General features: G+C 34.8%; 1 long non-coding RNA gene across 1 annotated transcript; it reads right to left on the reverse strand.

The window, feature by feature from the left end:
• Nucleotides 1–9,916: 9,916 nt before the first annotated feature.
• LOC112738147 (uncharacterized) lies at nucleotides 9,917–13,202 on the reverse strand. Its single transcript, XR_003813044.2, has 4 exons — nucleotides 13,039–13,202; nucleotides 12,817–12,878; nucleotides 11,659–11,764; nucleotides 9,917–10,483 (listed from the first exon to the last, which is right to left on the reverse strand). It is a non-coding gene; the product is annotated as an uncharacterized lncRNA (long non-coding RNA).
• Between the last annotated feature and the right edge of the window lie 514 nt (nucleotides 13,203–13,716).

Below are 13,716 nucleotides of genomic sequence, written 5' to 3' on the forward strand. Positions count from 1 at the left end.
CATTATTTCCCCCAAATTCACCTTGCACACTTCAACTCTCCTTTTCTATTGTTGCCGCGCCGCTGTCGCTTCATCATGCTCGCGCTGCCGTTATTTCGTTACTTCCGTGCCACTGTCATTCCTCACGCTCGCGCTGTTGTCACTCCTCATGTTCACGCCTCATGTTCACGCAGTTGTCATTCTGCTGTCCTTCTCTTTGCGTCGTTATTGGTACTGTTCAATCAAAATTAGTTACTCACTTACTCTCTCTTTCACTTTTTATTAATTTTTTTATCAATTATTTTAATAAAAAATTTTTAGCATTATTTTAGAATAGGTCTTCAAAGATTGATTTATTACTAATCATTAATTTAATTTAGATCATGAAACAAATTAAAAAATATAGAAGAATTTAATATATAATTTTTTTAATTCCTATCACTTCAATTATTCTGTAACATAAATTCAATTTTTTTTATTCACTACTTTTTTCAATTATTCTATTTATATTGAGTGACTTTGTTTTTACTTGCAGGTTAAACTGATCGAGTTCAAAAGCTTCCTTCCATGTTTAAAGATACATCTAATGCTGTTTATGAATTAATAATAGCAAGTAACGTGCTTCTTCAATTTATTGCCTTTTCTTTCACATTATATATAATGCATTATTTGTCACAAACTCTAATTTTCTCTAGAAGATTATAAGCTTTTACTAAGAATTTTAGTGAGTAATGTCAGAGAACCTTATCACAGTAGTTTCTTCAATTCATTACTTTCTTGGCCATAGTTTTGCATGTATCTCTCTCTTTACCGGCAGATATATATATATATATATATAATGTGAAAGAAAAGACAATGAATTGAAGAGAAGCACGTTACTTACTATTGTTAATTCACGAACAGCATTAGGTGTATCTTCAAACAAGGAAGGAAGGCTTTTGAACTTTGTTAGTTTAACTTGAAAGTAAAAAGTAAAAACAAAATCGTTCAATACAAATAGAATAATTGAAAAAAATAGTGAATAAAAAAATTTGAGTTTATACTACAGAATAATTGAAGTGAATCTGAAAAATTAGAAATTGAAAAAATTAGATACTAGATTTTTTTTATGCTTTTTAAGTTATTTTAGGATCTAAATTAGATTAATTATTAACACCAAATCAATCTTTGAAGACCTCTTCTATAGCAATAATGAGCAAATTTTTTATCTAAAAAATTGATAAAAAAAAATCAACGAAGAATGAAAGAGAGTAAGTGAGTAATTGATTTTGACTGAATAATAGCAACAAAGAGATACAGATAGTAAATGGGTAAGTGGAGTGACAACGCCCGAGCATGAGGAACGACAGCAGCACAGAAGCAACGATACAATGGCGGTGCGAGCATGATGGAGACGCGACGGCAGTGGAGAATTAGAATTGAAGTGTACGAGGTGAATTTGGGAAAGAATCCTGTTAGGGAGCTAATGGAGTATTTGTACAAATACTCCATTGGCTCTCTATACTTTCTCTTTGAGAAAATAAGAGTTGGTGAAATTGAAATGGTGAATCTGGGGAAATGAGGGAGACGGGGAAGTAAGTGCAGGAAATTATTTTGTTGATAAATATCGACAATTATTTGTGGATTTTAATTTGAAAAAAAAAAAAAAACAACGACCTAATCGTCTATTTTATACATTAAATCTATAGCATTTATTTGATTTTAGAAAATGGTTTAGACTATTTAAATTTATCAACAAGTCGATATTTAAATAATAAAATAGACACCATGCTTATCGATTTTAAAATAAAAGTATTTTTCACCAATGATTTTAATATTTTATTTTTAATTATTTTATTTTAACAATATCGACAGCAAGTTATCGAAAAATATCGACGAGAGAGATAATCGTTAATTTTTAGCGAAGAAAAATACACTTTTTCTTGTGGTGCCTATAACCTTTCAAGAAATATTAGTCAGCTTACTTTCCTCCTTTCAACAACTGGAACTAACTATAACAAGGTATAATGAACACAAACTCAAATAAAAAATTATTTACACAATAAATATTTCATTGGTTGGCAAGAAAATAAACAAATAAATGACCACCGGAAAGTGAGAAGCATACTAGTACTCCCACCATAATTAACATCAGCAAATGTCCAACCTCTACTAATTTAGTACTCAATGTTCAAATTTAAAAGTCCAGGCATTTCAGTAGTAGGTCCTCTTAAAATATTCAATATAACTATGCAAATATAAAATAGCCAATTGTCTTCAATATTTGAGAGTAAAAATACTCACAGGAGAGTTTTTCAAATATTAATCATATTGAATTAATTAAAAAAGAAAGTACTCCATCATTTCTCAATTAAGTATAAAAGATGAAGTAATCAATTCTTTCAATTATCAATTTATCTTTGACAATCATTCTGTTGCACAAAAGTACGACAAAAAGAAAAAAAAAATCCAAATATGATAATACAGAGCCACAGAGTAGTTCAACATATAGAATTTTTATAATAAAAACAAAGGAGATATTAAACAAAACAAGGGTAGAAATATATTAGAAATTAAAACTGATTTTTGAAGACAAGTCATAGAAGTCAAATATAGATTTAATTTGCTAGCATTTAATATTATTCATAGTAGCATATTGATACTACAAAATCTTAATTTACTGTTATCAATACTGCACTCATCATTCAGAACATAAATAAAAAAATAAAAAAAATATTTAAAATTTTATTTGTTGAAACAAGAAAACTCAAAGCTGAACACTAAATTGGCTATGGAACTCCTATGTTAAAATTTAAAGCTGCTCAATGAATTATTTATAAGTGATACAATATTAAACACATTGAAAGAACAAGCACCAAACAACAAAATTCAAATTGAAAAAAATTACTGTCAACTATAAAATCTTCTTGTCAAAAATATCATTTGAAACTTGTTAAGAGGCAATTACATAATCCACTAATAATCTCATTCATTGCAATATGCCTGATACTAATAGTTGACCAAAACAACATGATGCACAAGTAAACATGCAATTCAAAATTCAAATTGTTATAAAGACATATCATTAAATACATGGCATATCATGAATTTAAACAAGAATAATTAGCACAATGTAAAGAAATTAAATGTACAAATTCTTTAATTTTAAGCACATTAGTCTAAAATCCATCAAGAATATCATCCAAATAATCAAAGACTATCCAACTCAAGAACTAGAATAACATGTTCAAAGTTCACTAACTAAAGCTAATTCTAATTTGAAATTCCTAATTCAAACTAAGCTAAACTTAAAAATTCAGGCCCAATTATATTCAAACTAAATCCAAATAACAAAATTAAAATTAACCTAGAAATGGAGCATCTAACAATTGCGATGGGCAGAGGGATTGAATGTGGTGGCAGCACAGAGGCAGGCCAGAAGTGCGCTGATGCTGATGGTGGCGCCGGGGGTAGTGAACAACGTAGTAGCAACACAAAGGAAGCTCCGTGCGATGCGAGCATTAAGCACACTACAAGAAAACACGTTTTTTGCCACGCTTTTAAAGCGTGGCGAAAAGCTCAAAAAAGCATGACGATAGCTTTTCGCCACGCTTTTTGAGCTACCGCCACGCTTTTTGCAGCCTATTGCCACGCTTTTTGTTTGCCACGCTTTTTTACAAACTGCCACTTGTAAAAGCGTGGCTATAGGTGGGAAATACGGCCACGCTTTTAAAGCGTGGCGATAGGCAGAGATATGGCCACGCTGTAAAAGCGTGGCGATAGGGTAGATCTGGCCACGCTTTTCAAGCGTGACAGTAGACCAAATACGGCCACGCTGTAAAAGCGTGGCGATAGGGTAGATCTGGCCACGCTTTTTAAGCGTGACAGTAGACCAAATATGGCCACGCTTTTAAAGCGTGGCGAAAGCATGGTAGTAGAGTAGATTTGGCCACGCTTGAAAAACGTGGCGAAAAAGCTTAGATACAGCCACGCTTCCTAAGCGTGGCAATAGACAGAGATATGGCCGTATGGCCACGTTTTTAAAGCGTGGCGAAAAAGATGGTCAGTAACCTAATTCCCTTTTTAATCTTCATAAATATATAAAACCTAATATGAATTCATAGATAATTTTATAATTTAGTCAATAACCAATTATCAAGTAATCCAACTTTCATAAAATTGTCACCAAAATAAGTGTGTGATCACATAACAACATACACTAACAAAATACCAAAAGTGAAAATCATAACTACTCATGAATTCCTAATACATGAATTAGAATTCCTAATCAAAGTCATCTTCAAAATACCAAAAGTGTGAAATTCCTAATACATGAATTAGAATTCCTAATCAAAGTCTTCTTGTACTTCATGCATCATCATTGCAAGGTAAATTGTTTTGACCTGTGCCCTGCAAAATAAAAAACACAAATGAACAACTACAAATTGATTTGGCTTTCCTGGCCAGAGCACCCCAAAATCCATTCTCGGACTCATTCAGGTTCTTCATGGAAGTATATTCATAGGCTCTTGAATCCTATATTTACAAGTAATACCATTTTGAATAATCAGAATGGTGCACTAAAAAGAATGCGAGTTTAAGCGAAGCAAAGAGAATGTAGGCATATGCTAAACAAGCATCTTCAATCTTCAATGCATTGATATAACATATTCAAAAAAACAGAAAATGCATAATATTTTCAGTAGATGTACGTTATTTTTATCTGCTTTTTGAGCATGACAAGCTTGGAACTATAATTATGTGGACATCATCAAAGCAACTAAACAGCAGGCAGAAGCTTTAACATGTAGACTAATATCTAAATGGAAGAAGTCATCAAATGTATTACAGACATAAACAATCATAGTAGAAAAATACAGACATACACAAAAATATTACACTCTAAAAGACTAGAGACATTACTGGTAATAAAGTCTTTTAAGGAGTCAAAATAACAGAGTTCATATCCACAGTCCACTGCACTTTAACTTATCTCCTCTAGGTCCAGGCTGATCTCCATTTTCACATTGCCACTATTTATTCAGAGTTTCAGACCATATTGCAAGCTTTTTTATTTCTAATCCAGCGGTTTCAGTCACTGAATCTCCATTTACTAGCAGGATATTTTTCTTTCTTCACTTACAATCCTAAATTAGTTCTATCCTTAGTCAACTAGAGATCAACTAACATGGTCAAGCTAAGTAGGACTTCTATAGATAAAACTCCTCCAGCTAGTAAATACAAGACTTGAATAGACTTTATTAAAGTGAAATAGCACTCACCTTTTTTGAAATTGAAGCCTGCTATTTGACTATTTCTCTCTCAATTTTATCTCTTTTTTAACAAAATAAAGAATGTGAATCATGCCACAATTTTACCTACATCATCTTTGTGTGGAATGTGAGTTGCTTCGGAGGAGCGAGGAGTATTTTTTGCTTTGCTACTTGAGGTATCCACAGGAGAATCTTGGGCAGCTTGAACTAAGGCTGTTACCTCTTCATTGCTCATTCCAGGGTTGAGTTGGTGCACCAATATCTTTAATAAACCACACACACCATCCATCTTCTTCTCTAATGATGAGACCTTAGTGTTATATTCAACTTTTATGTGGCGAATCTCCTCATCTTTTTTAAGAGATCTTCTTGTAATCGAAGCCCCATAACAACGAAGTCGACCTGGTTGGTCCTTTCCTAACACTCCTACAAATGCATCCTCTTCATTTTCTCCTGCTTCTAAGCGGTTCTGAAGTTCAGTCTATCAAAAAGCAACAACCAATAGAGTTCAAAGTCACATTAACTCAATTTAGATAGAAATCACATCAGAATTCATAATGTACATATCCAAAATACAAATACAAACAACTCACAATTGTGGCTTGTGTTTTAGCATCAATTTCTTTTCCTTTTTTACTTGTACGAGTTGCTATGAAAACTTCAGCCCTTGATGGTTCTTCACTGTTCTCTTTAGAGTCACGCTAAAATACATAGAGAAAAGTTTACATGAAGCATACTAACTAGGCAACTACACCATGAATACATATAAAAGAGAAATCACAAAGAATAAGTTATATTACCAGCTGCTTACGCACTATTCCAAAATTTGTGGATCCCATTCGGTGAGGACATGTTTGTTTTAACCTATTTTCAGTATTCTTAGCAGAGATAGCCTAAATATAAAGAATCAATGAAGAATCAAATTTCTTCCAAAACACTTAAGTTTAGGAACATGAAGAATCAATGATAGTATGCTTGATGGTATAGGAAAAAATAAAAGGCAATGTTACCTTGATGGCCGGAAGACTCCAATACCGAATTAGTTTGCGAAATTGAACCTCGGGAATCTCTAATGGCCGGTTCTTTATCATTTCTTTCTTTGTCTTGTACTTCACGAAATGCTCTTTTTTTATTTCTCTCTTATATTTTTTCCATGCACCACAAAATCCCCGCATTACCCACGGCTTTGAACTTATGGGAAGAATGAACTTTTGCTATGCAACACAACACATTAGAATATCAACAGTTAGCACAAATAACGTGACAAATAAATTAACAAAAAATTATCTATAATGCCATATTTACATACATTGGCATACTCCCACATTTCCTCTTTGAGTTTACTAGGCACACCATGCCAACTAGTATATAACAAAGTCACAAAACGAGGGTTTCTAACTGTTGTGCCCAATAGTTGGTTGAGGTCAGATACAACCTCGTTGGTTGGACCTATAGGCTGCCCTTGAAAAAATTCCACCTCCCGTCGATCATTAAAATCTGTGGCATGAAGCTTTTTGCACGTAGTTTTTCCACGGGTTTTCTTCTTTATTGTGCCTAAGTCCGAATAAAATAACATAATTCAATTGAGAAGTAATATAAGCTCTAATTAGACAATAAAGTAAACAAGAAAAGTACCTTCATTACTAGTTTGTCCTCCACTACCCGCATCATTTGCATTATCATCAAGCTCATTTTCTTCATCTTCCTCATCTTCTTCATCTTCCAAATTTATCCCATGTACCTTAAAATACATGTCAAGACTCATTCCTTTTTTATTTGAAGTTGCACTCATCTCGCTTGTATCTTCTCCGTCATCATCAGAATTTATATTATTTTGATCCATGGCATCAGGTTCAGCAGTCCTTTGATTCCTAGTTTTAGAGTTCTTTTCAACTTCAAACATTGTCCCATTTCCATTATGCGTGCATTCTTGAAAAAGTGCCGTTGGTTGAGCCTTCCTTGTTTTCTTCGAAGTCCTAAGTTGCTCTTCAAATGCATCCTCCACTATTGTGATGGGTTGTTTGCTTGTTGGATCCTTTGGAGCTTGAGCTTGCAAGCTAACCTTCTCATTTTCAGCCATGATCCTTTCTCTCTTAATATTGTATTGTTTGAGCAATTCAGCACTTGACTTCACTTGTGTAACCTCAAAGGAATTGTTTTTTTTTGGGCTTTTTCCTTTCATTTTTTGGCCTAAGGTAAGTATCCGTTTTCTCTTAGTGATCTCCCCTTTTTCCATTCTGCATACACAAAATAATAACAATTAATAAAATGCTAACTAAATAATAATTAAATGAGCATAATCAACTGAAGCAAGTAATTAACTAAGCAAAACAACTAAAGAAAGTGGGTTGTTTAGGATTCTACCAAAAACACTTGTCAAGATGTTTCAGAGTCAAAGTCATCCATGTACTCATATTCGCTTTCCTCGTCTTCCTCACAATATTCATGGGTAAAAACCTTCGGTGATCCATATAAACAGTCTTGTGACTATGTTTCAGATAGATAGAAGAAGTCTCATCATTACAGCATGGACAAGCCAATTTTCCCTTTGTACTCCACCCAGATAACATAGCATATGCAGGGAAGTCATTAATTGTCCACAAAAGGCACGCTCTCATGTTGAATGTTTTGTTTTCTTTCGAATCATATGTTTCGACACCTGACTCCCATAATTCTTTTAATTCTTCAATCAACGGTTGAAGATAGACATCAATGTCATTTCCCGGTGATTGTGGTCCAGGAATAAGTAAAGATAGCATAAAATAATCAGGCTTCATGCTCATCCAAGGGGGTAGATTATACACCATCAGAACAACAGGCCATGTACTGTGTGTACTGCTCAAAGTTCGGAATGGATTGAATCCGTCGCTTGCTAACCCAAGTCTCACATTACGAGGCTCCTTTGCAAAATCTTCATGTCGATTGTCAAATGCTTTCCAAGATTCACCATCGGCAGGATGCCTTAAGGACCCGTCTTTAACGCGCTCATTGTGATGCCAAGACATAGCTTCGACAGTTCTTGTGCACATAAAAAGCCGTTGAAGTCTGGGAATCAAAGGGAAATGCCTTAGAGTTTTCGCAGCAACTTTGCGAGGCTTTCTAGATGAGGTAACATCATCCTCTTCTTCATGATGCTCAATATAACGGGATGTTCCACAGACATGACAAGATGAGTCATTCTCATACCCGTTCCGATACAACATACAGTCATTGTGACATGCATCGATCTTTTGGTAGTCAAGACCCAAGTTCTTCACCATATTCTTGGTTTTATCAAAAGAAATAGGAATATTCAAATATGGCATTGCTTCTTTCAATAATTCCAAGAGAGAAGTAAATGACGCATTACTCCAACCATGCAAGCATTTTAACAAGTAAAGACGAATGGTAAAGGATAATCTTGTGAATCCTTTACACTCGGGGTATAGTTCTTGACTTGCCTCGTCTACCAATTTATAAAATTCTTTTGCACATTCGTTAGGCCCCATGTTTTGTCCGTCAACTTGTGTATTATCTCGAAATCTATCACGTAACAACTCATCAATGTTATCATTGCAGTTATATTCACCGCCTATGTCACTGTCAATATCCATAGCAAAAAGTGATTCCCCATGATTAAACCACCGCTTATAACCTTTTACAAAACCGTGGCATATTAGATGATCGTATACGTCATCTCTCTTTAACCAGAATATATTACAACACTTTGCACAAGGGCATTGAATTTCTTCCCCTTGAGGAACTCCCTTTGATGAGAAAGCAAAGTGTAAAAATCTTTCTACACCAACTTGATATTCTTTCTCATGACGTGGTGTATCCATCCAGTCTTTCGACATATCCATCGAAAACCTATATATTTCACGTAGATAGCTAAGTTTCTAAATTGAAGTCCTTACTGTTCGTCTCACTAACTGCAAATCTAGCTTCCTACCTAACTAAGAGAAAATATTGTGCAAGCCTCGAAAATACTTTGAAGGCATTAGACATAAAATAACAGAGAAAATTGAATTTTAGCAATGCTTAAAGAAGTGCCTAAAGTGATGAGTGCCTCAGGAAAGCACCAAGTTGCACGCATGACATCAATAACAAATTAATAGATGTATTTAAATTTGCATAAACCAACCTTAATTAATGTCTTAATCCGTTCCACAACAGCAACAAAATGGTAGCACAGCAGAAGTAGAATTAGAGAGGTAGCAGCGTCAGCGAACAGCTACTCGGCAGCAGCAGATTATTATATTACCACAGGAGCAGCAGAACAAAGAAGTGGCATAGTAGTGGATAGATAACTATCGAAAGCCTGAACAAAAATAGACTAAGCCTTAAGTAAATATTAAAATATAAATATGTTTAATATTTTTTAGTATAAATAAATCATTTTTTAACAAATAAATTTTATTAGTAATTATTCACATGTTCGATCATGAGATAAAATGAAACAATTATCTCTCCTCAAGTGGCTCCAAACATCTAACACTATAATAAGCTACATTGAAACCCAAACAACTAATTAAAAATAGCAAGAGAGTAGAATGTCCTTAAATGACCTAATTCATTTAATAGTATTTAATAGCATTCCCAATTTTAAAATATTATTTTTCTAAATCTATTTTTTCTTAGACAAAAAAGTGAAGGAATAACCATTTTTATCTAAAGCTTTTTTTTCTATATAAAAGAATTATACAACAAAACTTACTTAAGTTGGTCAAGTAATTAATTTATTGTCTATTTAAGTAAGTGTTAAAAATTTGAATTCCTTCTTATATATATAATAATCTATTGGCTAACAACAAATTTTAAAAAGAAATTTGTGACGAATTAGTTCTTACCCTTATAAATTGAAAGATGCTATGAAAAATAAAAAACTATATAATTTTATAAAAAAATAGAATGACATTATAATTATAAATATAAATAAATGATATAAAGGGAAAAGGAAGAACAGTGGAATGTGGATGTATGTGCTCCAATTTATGTGGCGTGGAAAAAAAAAAGGAAACAAGAAAAAAAGAAAAAAGAATAATGAAAGTTTTATGTTCAGTGTGGATGAAGCTACTACTTTGGTCCAGGCTCCACACCTTAAAACTAAGCAATAAACTGCAAAATCTGTGACTAATGGCAGAGAAGACTGAGTAGGGAACGACAGAGACGAAGGCACCAGCAGGGAGGAAGGACCAAAGCCAAAACAGTGGAACCTCTTCAAACTTGTTCTTCTTCTCTCTCAATAGCTTCAGTGTTGTTATTGCTTGTTACTGCAAAAATAATACTTCCAATGTTATTCTATATATTTTCAGGCTTTTTTTTATAAAAGAAAAGAAAAGGACGTGTGTACTATACTTGAATTAACAATAGACAATATAATAATAGTGCATGATTGAGAAATGCAAATACAAATTCAAATGGCTGTTCAGAATTTCAGATTATATTAGATAATGGCAACACAATGCAAGCATCAGAAACCACATCAAAGTAGGCACACAATGTTTTCTATCACAAACAAATGTATAACCTCAATCTCTCAGAATTAGCAGAAATCCTTCTCACTGAAAACATCAATTTAATTTCTATTTACTTTCAGATATCCAATGTTTTAGGCCACAGTCCCATGTGCTTTTGTACAATGTGAAATTAATTTAATTATTTACTTAATAGTGAAAAGAAAATGAAAAACAAGATCCATGAATAATTGTTGCAAAAGAATCCAAGTACAATTGCATGATCACACAACAATTTCCCAATGCCAAGCAAATTTAGGCAAACACCCCCCCAAAAGAATCCAAGAATGAACATCATATATGCATGCATAGAAAGTGAGCAGAAGAGGAAATGCAAATTGAGAAATCAGCAGCAGCCAATGATTAAGGATGTAATGAGCATGAATGCATAATAAGCACAAAGAATCTCAACAAGGAAACGAGTTGCTAACACATGGCACAAAGCAGCAACACTTAATAAACAGCAGCAGTAAATAGCATGTTTCCCAGGTTCAAGCAAGCACCAAACAGAATTCATATGACTTAACCAGTTCCACAAACTGAAATCATTGCAGTTCATATAATATGGACCAAGCAACAAGCAGAGCAGAACTCAGCAACAACAAACCAAGAAAAATTTATGAAACAGTAACACTTCCACAGCATCTATTTTGGACAATGAAAAAAAATACAACAAACAGCAATCACAGGTCCAGAATTCAACACCAAAACAGCACAATAAACAAGTTCACCCAGGACAACTTTCAGAGGAAAGACAAATTCATTCCGAACAGCAGCAGTAAACAAAACAAAACCTACATCCACTAACCAGTCCAGATTCTCTAACCACCTAATTCAACTAAACTAAATTAATTGAACTAAACAAGCTAAACAGAATGAGCTAAACCAGATTAATCAAACAGAAATAAAATCAAATGAGATGAAAGGGGAACCTGGAAAGCAGAGAATTGGAGCAGGGGAAGGGAAGGGAAAACAGTAAAACAGGGTCTCGTAGTGGCTCTTAACAGAATCTTGGACAAGTGCCCCGAGAGTGCCATGCTGAAAAAGAATAAAGGTAACTAATTAGTTCAAATAAACGACATCATATCAAGTATTGATAAGTAAGACGATTGTATGAATATCTTAATATTTATTCACAAAGTCACAATCCACCAATAGAAATGACATCATATAAAGTCAGTAACTTAAAATCTCTTTAGGGGAAAGCTAATAATAAATAAGGCCATTAGAGGTGAAAATACTGTTTAGGCAAAAGGCAACAAACAGTGAGAATTAATGGAATACCAAAACCAGCAAGAAAACACACTTTTTATGTGACTTCAGCATCTTTCATCAGAAGCGAGTTTTTATGCAAAGTGGAGAGAAGAATCCAAAACAAAATACAATTGACGCTAATAAGTAACGTTAAATAGTCCTAAAAACGGGACAGAAAGTTTGAACCATGTTAGATAACATTTATATTTAATAGAAATGAGTGACGTTAGTCCCTTTAAATGAGCACGGGAGTTTCAACCATATCATCTCACAGACGCACACACACACTGGCACATATAATCACTTAACAAGCATCAAGCGGAGAATTAAAAAGAAATAAAAAAAATGCTAAGATGCTGGTCTTAACAATGCAACTGTTTTAGGCTCCCAGGCCACCATTGTATTATTCAAGACACACAAACAAAGTGATGATGAAATAATGCTCATTCATCATCGTCCATACAAATTAAGTAATACTCTTAACTTAAAAAACACTGATCCACCAAATAAAATTAAAATAAAAAACAACTAGTATAAAATTAATGTTTGGTTCTAGTCAACTTCTATAATTCGATTTATCAGCATAAAACATGGTTTTGACTTCAATCATTCACAACTGCACAAGGAAGAAGATAGATTTCACTCTTTCTGACACCAACACGAGTAAATTACAGAAGCCTTGTGTCTCACGTGGCTGAGACATTTCATTCATCATCATCAGCATTCATCATAGTAGGAAAAAGACCATGGAATCCATTATTACCCGCGAACAACATATATTAACAGTCAACATAAGATATCGAAAATCAAAGGAGAATATAGTGAATAGAGTGCACCTTTGTGGCTTTCTCATTCCAGAAAAAAACCACGTACGTCCACAGCATCGCAAGCAACGCGTCTTCAGCATTATCATTTAACCAGGGACATGAAAATGAAAATGAAAAGGAACATGCAATCAGAGAGAACGAATCAGGGGAAAATGAAAATGAAAAGGGAAAGCCCTAAACGTAAAAACAACGGAAAAATCGAGAAAATAAAAAGAGGAAAATCGATCATACCTATGGAATTCGAGGGCTTGGAGGAGAAGAAGAGGGAGGAGCTTGCCGTCGCCCATGTTTGCTGGAGCTTGAAGGTGAACAGAGAGATCCTCACTGATTCGAAGAAGAACAAGAAAGAGAAGAAGGGTATGAAGATTACCAAGATGAAGAAGAAGTGGTTTCCATCAGTGACGAAGGTGAAGGCGAAGGGCGACGGGCGAAGGGCGACGGGCGACGGGCGAAGGGCGAAGGGCGAAGGGCGAAGGGAGGAGCTCGGACGGCGAAGGGCGAAGGGCGAAGGGAGGAGCTCGAACGGCGAAGGGCGAATGCGAAGGGAGGAGCTCGGACGGCGAAGGGCGACGGGCGAAGGGAGAAGGGCGAAGGGAGGAGCTCTTCGATACAGGCGAGTAGGGTTAGTGGCTTCGAAGGGGAAAGAGAGATTAGGGTTGGGGACCGGGTTAGGGACCGGGTTGGGGGCCGGGTTTGGGCCGGGTTGGGAGCCGGGTATGGGAGCCGGGTTTGGGTCAACCGGTTTGGCCTATCTCGCCACGCTTTCAAAACGTTATTCTTGCTCTCTACGGCCACGCTTTTGAAGCGTGGCAAAAAACAAACTTTTGGCCACGCTTTTAAAGCGTGGCAAAAGTGTACCAGCATATAGCCACGTTTTCTAAGTGTGGCCGTAATGAAACCCTGTGGCCA

This window comes from Arachis hypogaea, chromosome 13 (assembly GCF_003086295.3).
Source record: "Arachis hypogaea cultivar Tifrunner chromosome 13, arahy.Tifrunner.gnm2.J5K5, whole genome shotgun sequence".
NCBI classification, from domain to species: domain Eukaryota; kingdom Viridiplantae; phylum Streptophyta; class Magnoliopsida; order Fabales; family Fabaceae; genus Arachis; species Arachis hypogaea.